Below are 10,349 nucleotides of genomic sequence, written 5' to 3' on the forward strand. Positions count from 1 at the left end.
GATATTTGGTAGGTATCCTTAAATATATAGATGCTTACCAGTAGGTTTAATAGATGATTTCTGAAAGGTAACCCAAGTTTTTATTTCATTTTTTTATTTTTACTTTTATTTTGTTTTTTTGAGACAGAGTCTCACTCTGTCATCCAGGCTGGAGTGCAGTGACGCGATCTTGGCTTGCTGCAACCTCCACCTCCTGGGTTCAAGCGATTCTCCCACCTCAGCCTCCCAAGTAGCTGGGATTACAGGCATGCATTACCATGCCTGGCTAATTTTTGCATTTTTAGTAGAGACAGGGTTTCGCCATGTTGGCCAGGCTTGTCTCGAACTCCTGACCTCAAGTGATCTGCCCACCTCAGCCTCCCAAAGTGCTGGAATTACAGATGTGAGCCACTGTGCCCGGTCCCAACTTTTTAAAATTAAATTTTGGGGAAGTTCATGGAGATATTTTTGACATATAAAAATAATTTTAAAAACCCTTCCATAGTGTGTGCATATATACACACAACTTTCGGTTTAATATACTTGCCATGCATTAGTCAGTTTCGATTCAGGTTACATAAGGGATAAAATATAAAAAGACGTTTTAAAGTTTGAAATATGTGCTAAGTAGTCAGAGAGAGATTTGGCAGTTTTGCCACATTTCAAATGGGTCAAACATTAAAATAACTTATCCATGAATCTCAGGTTTCAAGGAAGGAGGCATATCTAAGGCTATTTTTTTGTGTGTGAGATTTGGTCTCAGTTTTTTGGTCCATCTGAATCCTGGAGGCCCCCAACTATACCAGACCAAAAGCGTGTCTCTGTTTTTTGTTGTTACTTCTCTGTTCTTGATGTAATGAGTTAAGTAGATGAAAGAGATTAAGGGGCAGGGAAGGGCTCTTAGAAGTTTAATGGTTCAACTTTCCATAGTGATTCATGCTTGTGAATCTTCTTCCTCTTCTATTTCAAAGTAGCCTAAACTTGGAAATTTCAAATTAATCTTTGGGCTCCAAAGAGCAATTAACAGGATTAACAGGTTTCATTCTCTCTAGTGGGAGGTGGCCTAGACAGGTGCCCATTTTGGGGAGAGGTGAGAGTACTCAGATGTGGGTGACTATTCCTGTTCCTCCCTGAATGTCAGGCCAGTGGTCTTGAATCATTCCCACAGCAACTGCTACAAAAGTGACTATCTTAATCCTTTGACTAGATGGGATACTTCTAGCTTTTCAGAAGTGAGCTGTTGAGTAGTAATGTCCGCTACAACAATACGCTCCCGGAATGGTGGTTCCTAAGAGCAAAGTCAATTAGTACAATTTCTCCAGGTATCCAGCTATCTCCAGGTGTGTGGTCCCATGAAGCACTCTAAGAACTGTAAACAATACTTCATAGGTATAGAAGGCATTTGTAATACTGTTGGTTCAAATGTGCTGACATGTAGCCAGTGGAGGAAGATGTTTCTTTGGAAGCCTGCCATCTTTCTGTAATGCACCTTCAACCTGAGGTGATTAAGAGTCATTATATTTCCCAGTCCTAAGTCATATTGACCAGTTCTGTGGTCCTATGACTAAGTGGAGGACAAAATCACAGGCTGTGAGTCATGAAAAGGGGGTGCAGGTTATAGGCAAAGGAACTCATTAGCCAGTTTACAATGACTCATCAACTGACCAGATATAGCTTGACCGTATGTCCATGTAGAGTTGCTCATATTAGTCTGTAAATAATTCTATGCATAGTGAATGCAGCTACTGAATTATTAAACTGAGGCTACAAATGTGAACTGACAAAACCCACCTTTGGTCTCTCTTCATATTTTTCATGCTGTCATTTCTCTCTCCCTTCAGATGTTTTTCCATCTGACTGTCACTGGATAGTGGAATTGCTCTGATTACCGATGTCTTTTTTGTTCTTCGGTATATTAAAAGAGTAGTAACAGTTGATCTGGTGACTGGTGAATACGGTTTAATCTTTAATACCTTGTGATCCAGATACTTCGCAAACACACATGAAATTTACTAAATGACCAGCACTGCGATAAAGACTTTTAAAGCCTATCCCCTTTAACCTTCATAATAACCTAATGAGTAAGTGTTATTTTCTTCCTTTTAGAAATAGGGAAACTGGAGCACGGGAAAGTTACTTGCCAAAGACCAGTATCTACAGACCGAGTATACCTTATCCCAAATGCTTGGGACCACAAGTGTTTTGGATTTCCAGTTTTTAAAGATTTTGGGATACTGGCATTATACCTACCAGTCGAGCATCCCGAGTCTGAACATTTGATATCTAAAATGCTCCAATGAACATATCCTTGGAGTACATGTTGGCGCTCAAAAAGTTTTGAATGTGGGAGCATTTCAGATTTTTGACTTTTGGATTTGGATTTGGAATGCTCAACCTGTTTTCAGAGTCAGAACCAAGGTCTGAATGCTCATCACCTGGCATATAGTATGGTATAATCATCCCACCAAACTTATTCCAAAAGAAGCCTGAGTCATCTGCTGCAGATGCTTCTGGGCCACTAGGCCAATGTTAACCAAATTGTTATAGATACCATCTTAACTGTAGAGGATCCCACAAGACTGTGACCTAATAAAACCCTCATTTTCCCTATGCATCGTGACTAACACAGTATGTGATACATTGTAGGTCTCAATAGATGATGAATAGACAGATGAATGAGCACATGAGTTGAATGGTGAGGAGCAAGTGAAGTGTCATATTTAAAAGAGTTAATTCCCAGATTGATTCAAATGCGGACCTAACACTGCAGCTGTAACTCTGGGTCCGGGTCTTGGTGGCTCCTGCTTTGCTGAGCTTTAAAACTTTAGTAACTGGATGATGGTGAGATCTGGGGGGTCCAGAGGAGGAAACTGGTTCTGGAGTGGTGATGCTGGTTGTCAGAGGGCTGAGGGTGGTGGCCTTTTGCGAACTGGTATGGAAACATTTCAGTATTTTAACAAGTATGGAAGTAACAATATGCATTTTCCAAATAGAAACCTTGGAGGCCAGGTGCAGTGGCTCACACCTGTAATCCCAATATTTTGGGAGGCGAAGGCAGGTGGATCACTTGAGGTCAGGAGTTCGAGACCAGTCTGGCCAACATCGTGAAACCCCATCTCTTCTAAAAATACAAAAATTAGCTGGGCGTGGTGGCACATGCCTGTGATCCCAGCTACTTGGGAGGCTAAGGCAGGAGAATCTCTTGAACCTGGGAGGTGGAGGTTGCAGTGAGCTGAGATGGTATGTGAGTCTTGATTGGACCCAAGAAAGAGAATGCACTCCAGCCTGGGTGACACCGTGAGATTCTGTCTCAAAAAAAAAAAAAAAAGAAAAAGAAAAGAAACTTTGGGCGCCACAACAAGTCAGTGCCAGTGCAATATCCTCACTTGATGATGTTTCCAAGCTCCTACTGAGGCTGCTGAGACACATCAATAATTGAAAAACTTTATGAAGTTGGGTTTTGTTTCAACCAGGTATACTTTTTTGCTTTATTCCCATACCAACACTAGAGGGGAGTAGCTACCTTAAAGATGTAAACAAGGTTTCTCCAAGGTTGGCCAGCCCTCTCTCCCCGCCTCTGCCAAGGGGAATGAATGGCTTTTGTGAAGCCTGAGTATTGCCCCTCTGTTGTTTACAATGGGTCTGAATGTGGAGATGATTCCAGAAGGCATTTGCTGGAGGGCCTGGGATGTCCTTTAACCATGGATAATATGTTCTTGTCTGAAAGATGGAAACTTTCCCATCAACTTTAGAGGAATTGTAGATTCAGCAATCATTTATTAAACATGGGGATGGGAACACCCTGCACCATCTTAGCAGATGACTGGCTTTTAACCCATGCTTATTTAATTGGGACTTCACCATTTACTGTTGCTAGTTAATTTTATATAGGCAAAAAATTTCTTGGTGTCCCCTGGGATTCTGTAAGAACAATGTGCTATGAACGAGAACTCAGAAGGGAGTGGTGGTTTGTGTATTCATAAGGTGTCTACTCAAAGATTGAACTCTTCCATACATTGGCTGAAAGTTCCTGGCGTTAACTCTATTAACTAGTCACTGTCCTAGCTGAGCTCAGGGGAGCAGATGTTTTCAGCACAACGGATCCATACAAAGGCAGTAAAAGATACTAGGAGAAGCTCAGTTTGGAAGCCCTGAAGGTCTTGGCTCCAGCCTTAACTTCTGTGACCCGAGGAAAGGCTGTGAGAGCCTGTACTGGTTGCTTAACCTCATGTTCCTTATCTTTAAAACAGAAGAGGCAGACACAATGGCTGTAGGGTCTCTCCAAGTTTTGATTTCTACAGTAAGAACAATATCACTTGGGTATGCATATAAAGGAAGATGCAGAAATATAATTTCCTGTATGTGAGTCTTGGTAGGTCACAAGAAAGGAAGTGCATGCCATGTGAGCTGTTTCGTTTGGAGACACTTGACAGGGTGCACCGTGCTTTGATTACTCCTCACCAGTGGTTTCCACAGAGGGAGTGAGGAGCAGGTGATCTGCCAGTGTAATATGAAAGGCAGTCTAGGCTCAGGGCTAGCTTAAAGGAAAAAGGAAAGGAGGTATCCACAGGGAAAATGGAGTTAGTTTTATATTCAAATCTTACCTGAGATGCCAACAAAGTAATGACAGAAAACTACATTTAGCTATATCAGTGGAGGCTAAAAGAAGATAATCAGAGAGACCAGGAAGCAACCTACTGCAGAAGGAGACAGAGAGAGGGAGGGAGGGAGGGTAAGAGAGAAGGCAGGGAGAGAGAGAGAGAGAGAGAGAGATGAAGAGAGAGAGAAGGAGAGAGAGAGAGGGAGGGAGAGAAAAAAGAGAGACACAGAGAAAAAAGAGACAGAGAAAGGAGAGACAGAGGGAGAGAAAGGAAAGGAGAGAGAGATACGGAGAGAGAGAAAGAGAAAAAGTGAGAGAGAGAAAGAAGGAGAGAGAGGGAGAGGAAGGGAGAGGGAGAGAAAGAGAGACAGAAAAAGAGAAAAAGGGAGAGAGAAAACAGAGAGGGAGAAGGAGGGAGGGAGGGAGAGAGAAAACAGAGGGAGAAGGAGGGAAGGAGAGAGAAAAAGACGGAGGGCAAAGAGGGAGAGAGGGGGCGTGGGAAGATGGGGGAGGGGGGAGGGGGGTAGCGAGATGGAGAGGGAGAGGGAGAGGGAGAGGGAGAGGGAGAGGAATTGATTTGTGGTTGGAAAGTCCTGGGTTTAAATCTTGGCTCCACATGGGTAAGCATGGGCAGGTGAGGGAGGTCCCTGAGCCTCCTTTTTCTCACCTGTTGATCATAAACGTGAGTTGCCTCTCCTCTCCTTCTTTTTCCTCGAATCTATAGTTCTAAGGAAAAAAAGTGTTTCATGTTTCATGCATTCAATAGAACCTTTTCCCCCTGGTGCTGAATAAGTAGAAAAGGCACCAGAAAGTGTAGTGAAACAATGAGGGTACTCTAAATCTGGCTTGAAGGGACTTCACCATTTCCAGAATGTTCCACAGCTAAAGATGAGCACATAGAGAAGGAGACCAGAAAAGACAGATGGACGAGGGACCTGGAAATTATTTTCATGTGAGTCCTGGCATGTTTCCTTAAATGGACCTTCCTGGCATTAGTTTGCATGAAAGAATTACTTTTCACTGGAGTGGAACAGACACCAAATAGCAATGGTGATGATGTGGAAGGATCACCTCCAGTGGCTTTGTAGGGGGTAGTAATAACAATGTGGTGAACCAGGGAGGGAAGAAGAACATGGAAAAAACACTTATAAGCAAATGTTTGTCACTCCTTGTGAACTTTCAGAAATAACCAGGTGAAACCCCTAATGGAATTAGAAAACCTTTATTAATAGCCAGGGAAAAGCACTAGGAATCAGAGGTGATTACTGTAAATGAAACCCGGTTTACAGGTGACCACATGCTATGTAAAGAATGAAGGAAATTGGGATTTATTCCATGAAATAGAGATGTAGGGAGACTGAATGAAGTTTAGCCAAATTATGCCTCTTTCAAAATTCTGTTTTTCAGGTCTCCTTGAGTCTGAGTTAATACGTGAGACACCAATAGGCTGGTTTAGAATTACATGTCTTTATGATTTCATCTTTATGCATTTACTTTTTGGGGTTGCCTCATATTAAAGAACTTCAGCTTCATTTTGTTAAAGTAACTTCAGCAAGTGAAAACAGACTATTCACTAATCTTGCATAAAAAAATCAATATTGTATTTGCATCGACTTCCCAGATCTAATTTACACTGCATATATGGTATCCCCCAGGGAAGCTTAGCCCAAAGGAAAGAAGTTGAAGAGAAGAGGAAGAGGATGACTAGAATGAGGAGGACAGAAGAACACAGAAAGGGAGGAGGCCAGGTTGTGGATCAAGGCCAGGTCTGAAGGGGACAGCTGGTGGTACACATAGAAGCAAGAGGAAGGTCATCATGAGAAATTCTAGGACTACAGAAGGAGGGTGTGTTTAGAGGTTCTGATTCCTCCAACAGAGGGAAACAGAAAAAGTCCAGAATCTTAAATAATGGGCTTGGGTCAGCCTCATGTATTCCATCAGGTCAGAGGGAGACAGGGTGTGTGTCTGAGGATCCAGGCAGAGTTTCAGGTGATGTAAATCAAGCCCAGTTGATAGTAGTTGAAGAAGATTCTAGAGAAGGAAACAGGAAATTGCATCTCTTGGTCAGAAATGGGCAGTCAGGTCTTTACTACTATACCCTCAAGAAATGACTGAATTCCAGAACGGCGTCTTCCTACCTCTGCCCTACCCATTACTTACTCTCTTGCAGTGTATGAGATACTTCCTGTGCACCACCCCACGTGCTCTTGGCTTTGCCTCTTACTTAAATGGCTGCTGCTGTGGCAATCAATCTATGCAGGCTTTGACAAGCTTCCTGCAGCCTGGGCCTCAGGAATTTTTGTCACACAGCGTGGCATGCCCAAAGAATTGCTCAATACTCACAAATGCTCAGCTGTGAAATGCAGGGGAGCTTATGTCTCTTGGGGGACCCCTGGACAAATGTGGGACAGGATCTGATCAATAAATATCTTCCTTCCCTTTCTTACTCCAGAGACTTTGTTCTGACTTCTCAGGTGATTCCATGAGATGTAAGTGGTCTGAGTGAGGGCCCATTGAAGAATGCAAATGTATCCTGGTATTGGCTTGCTTTCCCTCCTGCTCTGTCTGTCCTCAGCCCTGCTGCCTAGAATCACCCTTCCAAAGAAACTACTGTCACATAAGCCTTTATCTCAGGCTCTACTCTGGGTAACCCAGGCTAGAAGAACAACAGACCAAGAGAGTGAGAAGGAGATGGGGATATCTTCCCTGGAGGGCTTCTTGAATTCAGCAAGTTGCTGCAGGGAGCAGGGGCTTCTCAGAACAAATGGTGAGACTTTCCCCATCCTTTGCTTTGGAGGGTGGTGAATACCTGGGGCAGGTACCTCTCTGGCTAATGATACTCCTTTTATAGGAGACATTTTTCTGCTTTTCAGAGATCATTTCACATAAAACTCAGACTTTGGGACTTAAAAGTCCTACTCTCTTTTCTAGACCAATGACTCCCTAATTCTCCATGGCTTCATTGTAAGATCCAGAGTGCACATTTACTCACTGACTTGGTCTTCTGCCCCTGAATGTGGATCTATTCTTTATTACTCCCCTGAAATCAGTCTCCTGAGAGCTGGCTGCCCCAGCCCAGGTGTGGCCTAACTGATGCAAATACAGGGGAATTCTTGCCTCTGGTAGTTTGAGATTCAGTCCTTGGTCAGTTAATGGGAACCCAGATTATAGAATGCAGGTCTTTGCTTTCAGGAAATTCAATGACTGTGTTGGAAGCACTAATTACCTGTCTTAAAAGCCAACATTATTAGCCAAGAATAATTATTACTGCAAGGAAAAAGAAGACAATCAGGAAGGAACACATCTTTAAAGCCACTTTCAATTTCAACTCACCTTCTAGCGGAGGGGGAAAGGTGCAAATCCTTATTCTCCTCTCTATTAAAAAGGAAGTCTTCAACTGTAAGCAATCTGCCACTGAATCCCATTTATATTTTTTACCTTTGGTGTGAATAGCAATTAGATGTAGTGACAAAAACACAACATGTGGAGGTTCATACAACTTTGGTATTTGTTATTTTAAGTTCCTTTTCAGGATATAAATGATTATTGGAGTTTGAGTGAGTTATGGTTGGTGGGTGAAGGGTGTGAAGTGTGTGTGTGTGTGTGTGTGCGTGTGTGTGTGTGGTGGGGGGTAGCATAGGGAGGCTTCATGGTTACTATGGCTACACCACACAACTCCCCTGGCAACTTGAACAGGGTGTAAGGGCAACAAACAGGGGGAGTTGGAAAAGCATACAAATGAAATCAGAGGGGGTTACAAATTTCCAAAATGGAAGACTGTATTTCCTTAAATACCTCTACCATCTGGGCACGTTCTCTTTTAAGATTCTGTACTCCAGATGCATTTTTGTCAAACAAAGCAGAGTTATCTTTAGTAATATAAAATTCAGGGAGCAATGGCTGAGCATAACAATTCTAAAGAAACCTTGGGATCGGCCGTAGAGTGATGCCTGATTTAACTGGCATTGTTGGGTCTCGGTGCTACATAAATAAAATAACCCCTGTAATGGGAGCTACCTTGTTGAACTAGGATGGATGAGTGGGTCAGTGGGAAGATTCTCTTTATTATTCTCCTTTAATCTGCCTCCAACGCTGCACCTGCCACATCTCTTCTAGGTCTGCCTTGGCCCCCAAACCCACCAAACTCTGTAGGGAGATAACAAAAGGAAGGATGTGAGGATGAAGGGTCCTTGATGACTCTAATTCTGTTTTCCACTCTCCTCTCTCCTTCCATGCAGGCCTAGCTCGTGGGTAATTGGATGGAGGAGAGGATGAAAGCAAGTGAAACTTCCTCCTTCCTTCAGGCCACAACAGCCAGATAATCTCTTGCTTATGTGACATACAGTTTGTGGTTAATTCACTGCTTACCCCTCTTTGTCTATTGCTCCATCCTTTTCTCAACTCAACAGAGACTTCTATTTTTGTCTCTGTTTTTTAAAGTCTTAATTTTTAAAAGTTTTGTGGAGGTAAAATTCACGTAACATAAAATGAACCATGTGAAAGGACAGGTTGAGTATTCCTTTATTTGAAATACTTGGGACCAGAAGTGTTTCAGATTTTGAATGTTTTTGGATTTTAGAACATTTGTATGTATACAATGAGATATCTTGGGGACGGGACCCAAGTCTAAACATTAGATTAATTTATATTTCATATATACCCTATATGCATAGCCTAAATGTAATTTTTATAATATTTTTAACAATTTTATACAGAAAATAAAGTTTGTGGTAAGTACTTTACAGAATTTTCCACCTCTGGTGTCAAGGTAGCACTCAAAAAGCTTCAGATTTCGGAGCATTTCAGATTTTGAATTTTTGAATTAGGGATGCTCACCCTGTGTAGCTTTCAGTTGCGTTTAGTATACTCTCTGTGTTTCACAATAAACATCTCTATTTCATTCCAAAACATTTTTACCACCTCAAAAGGAAGCCTGGTACCCGCTGAGCCATCACTCGCCACTTCCCCCCTCCTCCGCCCCTGCCAACTACTAAAACTTTTAATTGTAGTATAAAATACGTACAGAAAAATGTGCAGGTCATATGTGTGCAGCTCAGTGACTTTCTCAGGTCACACCCGGGGTCCCCTGAGCTCAGATCAAGATGGAATCTTAGCAGCTCCTCCTGTGGCCCCTCTCACTTCTAGCCCAACCTCCAGAGAAGCCACTATCCTAATCATGGATTGTGTGTGTGTTTTTGAGCTTTCATCATATGGGCTCCAACCTTATGTTCTCCTTTGAATCTGGCTTCATATCTTCATCAGTATGTTTGTATGGGTTATGGTTTGCTTATTCTCTTCCCATCTTCATCAATATGTATGTATGATTGTGTTTTGCTTATTTGCATTACTGTATTGTATTTCCTTGGGCAAATTTACTCTAATTTGTTTGCTGGGTGAATATACTTCACTTTACTTATCCATTCTATTGTTTCATGGTGCCTAGTTTCCCTCTTTAGGACTGCAGGACAAATTCCCCTGCTATCTCAGTGGAGGAGAGCTGCTTTGCCCGGGTCACACTCCTTTGCTGGGCAGTCCACATCCAGTGCTGATTGACATGTGGGGTATGAAGGCCTAGCCCCGTCACCCTAACTTGAGACAACTAGGAAGCGCTATCCCAGATTCAGAGCTCTCCCGTGGGGGTCAGCTGAGGCCATGATGACCTGCATTGCAGCCCACCTGGCTTCTCTCTGCCCAATTCTACTCCCTCCCCTCCCACCATGGGTGATGATTCTTTAATTAATGTCCTGCATGTGAGCATTGCTTTCTGGGT

The sequence above is a fragment of the Macaca nemestrina genome, chromosome 15 (assembly GCF_043159975.1).
Source record: "Macaca nemestrina isolate mMacNem1 chromosome 15, mMacNem.hap1, whole genome shotgun sequence".
NCBI classification, from domain to species: domain Eukaryota; kingdom Metazoa; phylum Chordata; class Mammalia; order Primates; family Cercopithecidae; genus Macaca; species Macaca nemestrina.